General features: G+C 36.9%; 1 protein-coding gene across 3 annotated transcripts in view; it reads left to right on the top strand.

The window, feature by feature from the left end:
* Grid2 (glutamate ionotropic receptor delta type subunit 2) overlaps positions 1–12780 on the top strand; it is a 1405618-nt gene that overhangs the window by 909056 nt on the left and 483782 nt on the right. The window lies entirely within an intron of this gene.

Here is a 12780-nt window from a genome sequence, read left to right on the forward strand (position 1 = left end):
TCAGACTGATCCAGTACTTCACCTCATCTATCCCTTTTCTTCTCCTTCTCCTCCTTCTTTCATTCCCATCCCCATCCAATTTTCCTCAGCCTTCCTTTCACCCCCTTATCCCCCTTCTCTTCATCCCTTCCTCTTCTGCACTTGTTCTCTTCCTCTGCTCCCTTTGCTTTGCTCCATTTCCTCACCATCGCCTTCCACACCTTCTCATCCTCCTTCTTTTCTGTCTTTAGAATTGTAACAACAAACATGTTGAACAATTATCTATGCAATTATTATATGCCAATAGATACATTAATGATAAAAATCAAGAAGAGTGGTATAGTTCATTGGTACAGTATATGTTTTCAGCACACCTAGTACCACACACACACACACACACACACACACACACACACACACACATATACACACAGAGAGAGAGAGAGGCAGACAGACAGACAGACAGAGACAGACAGACAAAGAGCGTGTGCTCAATTCCATAGATGAAATGACTTTTGTGATAATTAACTGTTGTGGCTGTTATCAGTTTTCAGCTTGACTAGATATGGAATTAGGAAAAACCCCACAATAAAGGGCACACCCATGAGAAATCTTTGCTTAATTTGAAGTAAAATGAACCACTCCTAACCTGGACTTTCAAGCTGGAAGACAAACCTTTGATCCAGATCACCTGAGCTAAAAAAAGACTCTGAGTTACTAATGGATTCTTGAACTTTGTTTGTAACTTGCTATTGTATTAGCTAGACTACAGCCTGTAAGTTATTTAATATATTCATACATACTTGATAATATATACATATATTATTATATATAGCAATACAGCATAAAACATTATATTATATTTACATAAAGAGAAAGATTTTCATTCTATAAATTTTGTTACTCTAAAGAACCATGACTAATACATCAGCATACTAAGTAGTATTATAAAAATTAGATAGAAAGTTCCCAGCCCTATCTAACTTGTATGCTGGTACATGTGTGTGTGTGTGTGTGTGTGTGTGTGTGTGTGTGTGTGTGTGTGTATGCGCACATATATATATGTGTATGTATAGGTGTGTATACATATGCATATAGAGACCAGAGGTTGATTTCAGTGTTTTTTTCAATTTCTGTCCAGCGTGTTTTTTGGGACATGTTTTCATGAACGTTGTGCTTACTGATTGGGATTGATTATCTCACTACTGAGTTTCAAGGATGTTCAACCACCTCCCTGACTGTTCTGGAATTATAGATGTGTATAACGACATCTGATTTCTCTCTTGGTGCTAGAGATCACAAATCAATGCCAATGTTTCTTAACAACTACTTGATTGATGAAGCCATCTTCTGGCCCCCCAGCAAATATTATGTGTGACTGTCCAGCATTTATTTATATTATATGGAACCATGTTGTGTCTGGAGCTTTTCCTAAGGAGACCCAACAACACAAACACACATGTGCACATGCATGCACATCTTTATCCCCTAGAGAGAAATCCCACAACAGACAAAAGTATCAAATGCAGCAAAGTCCAAATTGTTGAAGCTATGGGTTTTTACTGGAGTTTCCTGGCAGGAAGAGGGGCAGCTCAAAATCAGCTGATCCACAGAAAAGCTCACCAAACAAGGCTGATAACTCAGGAGGCTACACTCCTGGAGCTCTCTACACAATGCGACAATCCAGGAAATCTATCCTTTCTACAATGTGGCTGGTCAGAGTCCCCTCCACAAATAAATAGTTATTCACTCTTTCTACAAAGGTGGAGAGGAATGTATAAAATTATTCCACTGTTACACTTTCCTAGATATATGAATTTTTATTTATAATATGAGTCCCATAATGCTCCTTTTTCCCTCCAGGTAGTAATTTTTCAATTAGGAGGAACAAATTTAACTGTTGTGAAAATACTTAAAAACAATTTTTGTCAGATGAGAAAACTAAGACTTAAGAACAAATTTGCTGAGATTGATATCAACCTTATATTTCAATTTAGAGAAGTAATTGGTGAGAGATATTATTTGAATACAGTGCTAGGCAAAAAGCCAGGGCAATACAGTGAAGAAAAATGTTTAGACTCTAAAATAACATAGACCTGTTCATTGCACTTACGTTTGATTTGCGATTTATTAGACTTGTCACTTTAAGATATTATTTCATGCATGTGCCTCTTAAATTATTTATCTAGAAAGCTGAGATATCTGCTTTATGCATCTTTATTTTTATTTTATATTTTTACATTTTAGTCAGTGCGTGTGTGTGTGTGTGTGTGTGTGTGTGTGTGTGTGAGAGAGAGAGAGAGAGAGAGAGAGAGAGAGAGAGAGAGAGAGAGAGAGAGAGAGAGTATAGGTATCCGAGGATACATAAGTCATTTTTCTTCTTCTTCTTCTATCATGTGTGTTCTGGGGATAGAAGGATTGTCAGGCTTGATGGCAGGTACACTAACCCACTGAGCCAATTCCTGAACCTGCATACTCTGCTTTAGAAAATTAATGGGGATAATACACTTAAAGGCTCTGCTACCGTGACAAACACCTAGTACTAGCTAATAGGTTATCACCATAATCTTTATTATAACCATGATCACTGGAAGCTGCCTTTTACTCAGATTTCTAGAACAACCAACCTTTTGTAACTTTATATGACATTAGTATTATTTTCCTTTCTGTGACTATGTTTTGTGCATAATTTTTATTGCCACTTTCAAAAGTGTCATGTATAGAAATGAAACTCTGATAGTTCTATCCCATATTTGCTGACTTTGGGTCCTCTGTGTTCATCAGGATCTATCAACTGGGTAAAGCATGAGTGAGTTGTTCATAGCATTTTTCTGCCAACTAACAGGCTATCAACAAATAAGTCTAGTTTTCTGGGTTGTAAGCTTTGTTTCTCATTGCTGGGGGCTGGAGTGGTAAGGTCAAGATAGCTTTATTGGTTAAGATTTGAGTAAAGGATCTTAAGGAAGAAGGACCTTCTCAGTGTGCTTTTACATGGCAGTTTCAGGACAGGAGAGCTGTGTGATGCCTTACGGGTGTAACCTCATCAAATAATCACCTCCCAATATGCCACATCCAAGGATTTTACATGTGGATTTTGGAGGGATACATTCAGTAGAGCATTTCATAACAACATTCTGTCTAAATAAGCCACCCTAAAATTCACTCTAATCCTTCCTCAACTGTGAACAGTATCACTGTTTTAATAAATCCTCATCATGCCTCTAGAAACCCTAGCACACACACACCAAGAAGGTTTGTTATGTCTTCTTGCTCTTTTAAGACCATGAACATTGCTTTATAGCAATTGTGATGGTAATTAAAATGTAGGATTTTTAAATTTGGTATATGCTTTTCTAAGAGCTTCTTGTTTAACTCACCTTTTTATTTTTAGGATTCAGTGTCTTGCAAGACATCAGGGAGGGCCCAAAAATGAGTACCCAAATCAGCTAAAACAAAATACAAATTTTTCCTTCTGCTGTGATCATATTGTCAAGAGAAAATGAAATATATGTTTATATATATAATATATATAGATATATATATGTGTGTTTGTATGTGTGTGTGAATGGTTCATATATACTACTATATAATAATATCTTAAAGGCAAGCATCAGTTTTCAGCATGTTTTTTATTAATAATTATATATTTTGTGTTCAGCTCTTGGTGTAAAGTGCATTTCCTATAATAGCTGTCATTTAAACATGGCTATAGAAACACTAACTGGCTGTCAGCAAATATGTTTTGTTTTCCCTCCTGCTACTGTGTGATTTGGCATGTACACTTGTTGGAAGGACTTGTAGCAGTTTTACCACAACTATGTATACATTTAAAACATTACATTGCTAACACACAAGGCTTCTATCTCAATGTAATTCCAGTCCAGACAGTTAAAATATGATTATTTTAATTTAACCTTGTTATTAATAATGTTTATAATATCATAATAAAATTTTACTCAATTCCCACTGGTGCCAAAATCAGCACTAATGCATTAGATAGACTATTGTATAAAATAGTCTGGCAACATTATACATTCATGTATTCTCTACACATTAATTTCATGTCTACTTTATGCAAGGATTGTGCTATAAAAGTAAACTTGACAATTCTAATGTTTGAAAACTAAGAAATTAATGTGAGAGTTATGTTAAGTACTCATTATATCCCAGAAACTTTAGTCTGGCATAAATAAAACGCATTGATAAAAGAATAGTTATAACTTTGAGATATTAATTCAAGTGCCTGCAATTTATTATTAAAGAGATGATTTGGTCCCAGGACAACTAACAGGCTTAGGCAAATTGGGGGTGGGGGTGGGGGGGAAAGCATCTCACCTAATTATTTGCAAGGAAATCACTGTTGCTATAGAAAACTGAACTTAATCCCATTGAGGACTCAGGAAAGCAGTGAGAATTCACCTTAACTATTACCTATCTAAAGGATACTAACTTTGGAGGGCTGGTTGGCCTGTCTGCAGAGACTGAAGGCCAGGCCAGGAAAGGCAGGTTCTACTTGTATTTGCATATGAGTGTACAAGTAAGCTAAGGCTGGTGAGATTTAGCCATGTCTTAGGTTTCATGTGTCAGCTTCACTTCAAATTAGTTTAATGCCTTTAATCAGTTTAAATGCCTTTAGATATTTGAAAGCGAAACTGAAGTTAACCAAGTATTTATTCTGCTTTTCCCTCACATGACTTTTATTAAATTTTATTAATTCTTTAATGATTTTATGCATATATACACTGTATTTTAATCACTATACCCTACACCATCCAACCACTAGCCTCTGACTTAGAATGTGAAAGCCAAGTCTGTTATGTTTTGTAAAAAAGACAAAGAGACCAGGATATATTTTGTAGAGTTGTCAGGTATGGTGAGGTGGGAAGGGGTGTGTCTGCTGGCCCATACTGAGGCAACCCTCCCTCCCCACATCATGTACTAGCCATAAGACAGATATACTGTGGAATAAAGTTTATTTAGGGCATGGGGGGAGTTGGGAAGAGAGTAGAGACAGAGAGAGGAAGAGGGGGGGAAGAAGAGGAGGGAGAAAGACAGAGGAGGAGAGAGGGAGAGGAAGAGAGGAAAAGAGACAGACCAGAAACAAGTGAAGGAGGGAGGAGAAGGGGAGAGAAGGAGAAAGGGGTCAGGGAGAGATGAGAGAGAGTAAGGGACTAAACCACCAACCAAGGAGTACACATGGTTGGACTGATTGCTCCAGCAGCATGTGTATATTAGAGGATGGCCAAGTCATTCATCAATGGGAAGAGAGGCCCTAGGCACTGTGAAGGTTCTGTGCCCCAGTGTAGGGGAATGCCAGGGCCAGTAAGCACAAGAGGGTAGGGTGGTGAGCAGGGGGAGGGGTGCAGCAGGGGTTTGTTCTTGTTGTTTTTTTTTTTGAGGGGAAACTGGGAAATATGACATGTAAATAAAGAAAATATAATAAAAGAATAAAAAGAGAGAGTAAGAGAGCAAGGAAAGGCCAAACAGCCCCTTTTATCCTAAGCTACTTGGCTGTTCCCAGATAACTATGTGGAAGAGCCTACAGTTTTTAAATGTTTTTTCACCAAATGGCAGGTTCATTTAGATCACCAATTATTAATCAAAACAAGGTTCAATAAAACACTAATTCAGGAGATATTTCTTAGGAACCATCTACAAAAGGGCGAAAACAAAACTTTTAAGTAAGTAACCTGAAATCTAAAATGAACAACTGCAGAGCTGGTCTTGAAGCACACTGATGAAACCTTCTGAAGGTCTGGTGTATCTTCTTGTACACCAAGGAAGATATTGTTGAGACACAGTCTTTATGTTTTTACTTTTCTACCACATTAGACTGTCAGGTTTTTTTTAGTAATCATATACTGCAAGATTAAGTTTATGTTTTACGTATACTGTTGAAGGCACTATATAATTATGAAATGAAGTACAGTTTCCAGATATACTCTAAAGCAGAACGAAACAAGTGAAGCAGTCGCTCAACTCTCTTCTTTATATGATCTATATGTAAGCAGTTAGGCAAGTTAAACAGTGGTTTCTGTCATGTACTAAGAATAAAATTGTAAATGTTTATCCTGTTGTCTTGATGAGTACAATACTCAATTACTGAGCCTGTCTTGAGTCATGCTTGGCCTCTCGCAAACTAGCTCAAAGAAAGCAGGGCAACACATAATGGCCATGCTTGCTATTTTTATACACACACACACACACACCTCAAAAAACTATTTTTCAAGTACTTTGTTCATGTACAGCAATCCCTTTACTTACTTTTTTTGTCTAGTATTTTTGAGACAGGATCTCACTATGCAGCCCTGACTGTCTTGGAACTCAGTATGTGGACCTGGATGCTCTCAAACTCATGGAGGTTCATCTGATTCTACTTCCAGAAGACTGGAATTCTACTTCCTGAGGGTGGTAGCATGCACTACCATACATGGCCTCTTCTGTGCATGTGTATGTGTATATGTGTGTGTGTGTGTGTGTGTGTCTACATGCATACATGTTTATATGTATATAAAAATTTAATTTTCATTATACATTATACTTTTGTGCATTTACTCATAGTATCAATAATTTGATATACAGTAGTCTTCAAAGAGAAAGTGTGATAGTCACTATTATATGGTGATGATTGATGTGTGAGTATTTTCATTCTTCTGCATATTTTGGAGTTCTTATACACAAAGCTTCATGAAGTATGACTGAATTGTAAACACATCTGAGAAGACAGATTCATTTGGAGGAATTTAAATTTTACAAACATCTTCCCCAGAGCCTTTCTTTATATTAGAGGTTATGGAGTGAGGGAGTTGAAACCCACTTTTCAGAGATTTGTTTACATTTCAGAGAAAAGATCTTCATTGGTTATTAGGCAAGATAGGCTTCTATTCTTGAAGTCTGTTATTAAGTGTGTGACTCACTATGACTGCCTAAACAGGGCTAGTAGTCTGTCCCATGCTCCCCACTGATGATCAGGACACAGGAGTCATTATTGAGATGTTGAGATGTTATTCTTTAATCTATATACTTATTTTTCCTGTCAGGGTATCTATATAATCATCCATCCATCCACCTATCCATCCTTCTTAGGGGCAGAGAGGTTCTGTACTCACAGAGAAGCACTAGGAAACCCTGGAACGTTAATCACAAGAACGTTAATCCTTTGGGTGTCTCCTCAATGAGAAGACAACCATCAAAGACCTGCATTCCATCCAGAAAGCCAAGAGTGGACATTGTTAATGACCTGATGATCACTTTGTTATCTGAGGAGGTAGACCTCACCCAAATTTCCCAGAACAGTTATTCTTGAAGCTTCTCCCCTTAGATCATTATCCATCCTTTGGGGCAGATGTCAAATGTACTCTTTGGCCTAGTGACCATTATGGTATTAGTCAGAGACCACACTAGATTTTAGGCCTTTTAACTATAGTACCCACCTTCATGGTCACATGTCCTTTGTAAAAAAGGTTTGTATGTAGTTGCACCTTAATCTTTATTGCTTATCTGGAATTGGACTGATTGTTGCCTGGAAACTTTTCTTAAATTGTATTGTGTTTTAAATGTACTGCCTGGCATTAGACTTCCTGAAGTCTGATCCAGGTTGACTAAGTCTATCTGCACTGGGTTTTTATTTTTATCTTTTCACATGGCTCATTTCCCTGTATGACACCTGCAGGGACCCGTCCCATTCAAGCACTATCAACCCACCATCTGTTTCTTCTCCGCCTGCTTTATTAAAGAAGATCTAAATTGTAACAAGGAAATACTATTATGGTTTCATGAAACAAATGTTGTTTTTAATCATGAGTATTTACTTTGAAGGTTTAAAAATAATACTTCTCTAAATTAAATACAGAAGTTAGTTGACTTGGTCTTATTCCTAATGTTTATATTGTATTCATAAGTAGCAACCTCAAAATGATCGTTGCATAAGCTTAGAAGCATTTTATAATTATCATTCAAGTGAATAAAATTAAGACCATTACTGATACTTACCTGTTTAAATACAAATGCATGTACTTGTTAAGTGCATTTTAATACTATCTAAATTTTAATTAAAATTTAGAAATATTTTATGATTTTAGATAGTATATGGAAATATGTCCACAAAAGAGAATTCTGATACCTTTTCCATAATGCCTGGGAATTTAATATATCAGAGAAATGGTTGGAAAAGAATGAAGCCTAGAAAGCTTTTAAACACGACTCAAAGAGATGAGACAACACCACAAGGCTGTGATCTTCACTGTACTTTCTCTTTTCCTTAGGAAATCATAGCTTCTCTTTGGGAAAATTCAGATTGCTCTCACTTCAGATAAGCCTTTGATAAGTGCTTTGATGTTCAATAAGAAAGAAAAAAGATGTTTTCACAAAGAGAATCAAGAAAATAATACCAGTCTCAGTAAAAGAACCTTGGCATTGCCTTGTATACTTTACCACACATAGCCAAGAATGCAGAGAGCTCTTTTCATTACATTATTAGAATGCTTGTTGTTGGAAAGCAAATAGGACACACACACACACACACACACACACACACACACACACACAGAAATAATCAAATTAAAACAAAATAACATCCTAATTATCTTGTCTATACTAGGGATCCAGTGTGTGTGTATGTGTGTGTGTGTGTCTGTGTCTGTGTCTGTGTGTGTGTGTGTCTGTGTCTATGTCTCTGTGTGTATGTGTGTGTATTCAAGTTGAAGAAGAGATTAGTGAATGAAAGAAAATGAAACAGAACAGGGCACTGACGGCAGAGTGTACACCCTGGTGTTTTCGTTAAAATAAACAAACATATCTGCATAGATAGATGAGGCTGCAGTATTTAGCCTCACAAGGCTGCATTATGGAATGAACCCACTTGTGTGATGGATTGCTCTATGCTGTAAAGGTATTTGCTAGTACATTTCTTCAAAGGTTTTCCCAGCACTTTCAATTTGGACAGCATAAGAATACTTCCCTAACTCAGGACAGCTGTCTCTTACTGTAATAGAGAGTCTTGGGGCAGAACCCATAGGAATGAGAGCTCTAGCAAGAAAAGGATGAGCATATCTGTACTGATTACTGACAGGAAAGAATTGAGGTAACATGTGAAAATAAACTTAAGTTTCCCAAGGAGTCAGTTACCATAATTCCCAAGTGAAGCATGTGCTGAAGTATGTGTGCTATTTCTGTAGGGTAGCAGAAAGATACAAGTGTGTGGGAAGGTTTTCAGAGATTTTTCTAATGATGAGAAAGGCTTAATAAAAAAAAAAAACACAAAGTCAAACTAAAAAGTGGTTGAGGTGGCATATTTATGTGGCTTGGGAGCTATAAAAAGAAAAAAATTATGAAGAGTATAATGTAAAAATTACTGAAAATCATGATGTAAATAAAAAGATTTTAAACTAAGGACAAATCAAAGGCCAGAGAACCCAGGCAGACTTAGTAAGAGCCACCGGCATAATTTATCTAGTATTGTAGATAGGAAATTAAGGCTTAATTGCTTCCTGATTGGATTAATTTAATAACTTCCACACAAAATTGTTTGCTCTTGATATACTCAGTATCTAATCTATGGATAAGACTGCTTCCCTAAGTCACAGGTCAGAATCACAAGTAAATCATTGACTCATGATATAAAGGTCATGTCATTCAAGGCTATGTCCTCATGGAATTAATGCTATTTCGCTGTCCTGTCAAGCTCTATGGGGATTGTGCCTCTAGTAATTAATTTAAGTCAATATAAGCTCATCTACCTGATTATCTTCATGTCTCTAGCATGAAGTTAGAAGTGATTTGAGCACTAGGATTTTGCCTGCGACTATTTTCTCCTTGTCCTTTAATAAAGCACAACAGTGAAAATGCAGAGCCCTTTGTTAAAGAGAGATTCAAGGTGAAGCCAGGGTTTGAATTGTCCTCATAATAGTGTAAGCTCTGGGGATGGAGAGAGAGAGAAAGATTCTCCCAGTTAAACTAAGACATGATGATGATCTTAAAAGAAAGCATTTGATTCCTTATCCAGAGATAACACATCCAAAGTTAAGGGCTGGGCAGTGGTGTCACAAGCCTTTAATCTCAGCACTTGGGAGGCAGAGGCAGGCAGATTTCTGAGTTTGAGGCCAGCCTAGTCTACAGAGTGAGTTCCAGGACAGCCAGGGCTGACAGAGAAACCCTGTCTCAAAAAAACAAAATAAATAAATAAATTAATTAATAATAATAATAATAATAATAATAATAATAAAAAGAGTTGTCTTGGTCATGGTGTCTGTTCACAGCAGTAAAACCCTAACTAAGACAACTTGTTATGTGAAATTCAAAATTACCAAAGTTAACATTATGCATTTCTTTCGTTCCAACAGTGCTGTGAATTACCACATTCTATACTAAAGTTTGAGTTTCAGACATGGATTGAACAGAAAAGAAGGTAGAGGAATAGCTCATACAGGCAAAAGGGAGGGAGAATGGGAGGTGGCGGGGGGTGGGGGTAACAGGGAAGTGGGATATCATGGGATGGGGGGTTGGTGGAGAAGGTAACTGGGAAGTGAGATATTATTTGAGATGTAAACTAATGAAATAATTAATAATAATATGGAAAAATATATTTCATTAACAGACTACCTTCATAGAAAAGTAGCAAAGAGTTGAATTCAGTGAAACTTCTGAAGAACAGGCTAGGCTTGCTGCAGTCGTAGCAGACAAGGGAAAAGCAGAGATGCTCTCAGCTGCCCATTGTTTCCTGCACTTTCAAGGGGAGTTTTCAGATACCTGCCGAACACTTACTGTGGTGGAAGATGACTTTCTATGATGAAAAATGTCACAAACGGGCTGAAAGGAGCTTGTGTGATGCAGGAAAACCAGTTGATTATATTAATTCACTCTCATGTTCATTATATAAGTAGAAACACTATTTTGGCACTAAGGTTGTCTTGTTTTTCCTTTATATATGTGTATTCTTTATTGAAAGTAATTTTATCACCCCATATATTCAGATCATGATTTTTTCTCCTCCAACCCCTTTCAGAGTCTTTTGACCTCATCTCCTTACCCACTCAAATGCATACCTTTCTCTCTGTCTCTGTCTCTGTCTCTGTCCCTGTCCTTCTCTGTCTCTGTCTCTCTATCTCTGTCTATCTGTCTGTCCCTGTCTCTGTCCCTCTCTGTCTAAAAAGCAAATGAGCAACCAAAGCCCCAGAATTGAAAAACAACACAAAGACAAAACACAAAAAACACAAAGACACACATATTAAAACAAAACGCATAAAAACACAGGATAGGAACCATAATGTGTAGGAAAAAAACCAAACAGCAACATAAGACAAAATGGCTACAAAAAGCCACTTTGTGTTGGTCACTAGACATTGAGCCTGCCCTTAAGTCAAATGCTATTGGAGAAAACTAGTTCTTCCTTTGTAAGAAGATGTCAGTTGGAAATAGATTGTTGATTAGGGGTGGGATATGGTGTCTATTTCTTTCTCTCAGTACTTGGACTCCACCCCTCTTGAATCTGCACAGAACTTGTGCATAATACCAAAGTCCCTCTGAGATCATATGTGTGTCAGTCTTGTTGTGTCTGGAAACCACCAAGGAAACAGTCCATGGTTTCATCTATCTCCTCTGGCTCTTATAATCTCTCTACCTCTTCTGTATCATTTCCTGAGCTCTATTGCAGGGGTTTGAGGACTGTATCACATTTAAGACATTTAGAGTGTGATACTCCAATGTATCTTATTAAGTGTCCACTTCTGGATCTCTATATTGGTTCCCGTCTACTGCAGGAGGAAGCACATCTCTGATGAAAGCTGAGGCAAGTACTGATCTGTGGATATAGAAAATCATATTAGGAATCATTTTCTTGTCATGTTTCTTTAGCAGAATAATAAATACTTGGTTTTTCTCATACATCTATATCTTTCCTAAACTCAGGATCTGGGCCACCTGAGCAGTGTCAGACAGCGGTTGCATCTTGGGGTGTGAGCTCAAATCAAATAAGAGAGTAGATGGCTATCTCCCATCATTTCTGCTACTACCACACCAGCATATCACGCAGGTGGGCAGTTTTGGTTTGGGCAAGGGTAGCAGTTATTGTTTTCTGTTATGATTTATTTCCTAAATCATTTTTTGGAAAGTTTATAGAAGTTTAGAATTTTTTATAATAAAATTTACATTTTAAAAAAGTTTCTTAGAATAGTCCATAAGGCTTGTTTTTGGCTCAGAATCCCAGTGTTGCAACTAACATCCTATCCTGCCAGTATGTAAGTCAGCCTATTGGAGATCAATTCTAAATGGCTCTCATTTTAGAATAAAAGCACTTATGTGTTGGCTTTAATATAGATCCTTTGCAAACTCAAACCAACAAATCTGTGACAGTTTCCACGGTGTTTATTTAAATTCCCATTCTCATACTGTCTTTGTGAATCACAAGTAAAAACCTTCTGTTTCCTGCCTCTCCCGAAGCTCTTCCATGTTATTGCTGCTTCTGCATATCTTGATACAGTTTCAACAATCCTTAGTTTTGTATTTTAACCCAAGAACAAGATGTTTTGTTTACTTTTGAATACAACTTAAATTTAATGATAACTCTAATTCTTTTCAGTTGTGAATAGTTTTATTCTAAATATTGTGGATCTTTGTATTAACGCAAAACACTTTGTATTGCTCTTATGAAATGAAGAACACTCACAGAGTACATGAGGATTTCAGTCTCCATTCTCACTACAGATGTCTTTTTTTTCCAAATTAGTTTTGCAAATATAAATATGCAAATGCATTGTGCTAATTACTTTCTGATAAATTATACCTTTGCTTTTCTTCTTAGAGATT

Source organism: Mastomys coucha, unplaced genomic scaffold, assembly GCF_008632895.1.
Source record: "Mastomys coucha isolate ucsf_1 unplaced genomic scaffold, UCSF_Mcou_1 pScaffold20, whole genome shotgun sequence".
Taxonomy (NCBI): domain Eukaryota; kingdom Metazoa; phylum Chordata; class Mammalia; order Rodentia; family Muridae; genus Mastomys; species Mastomys coucha.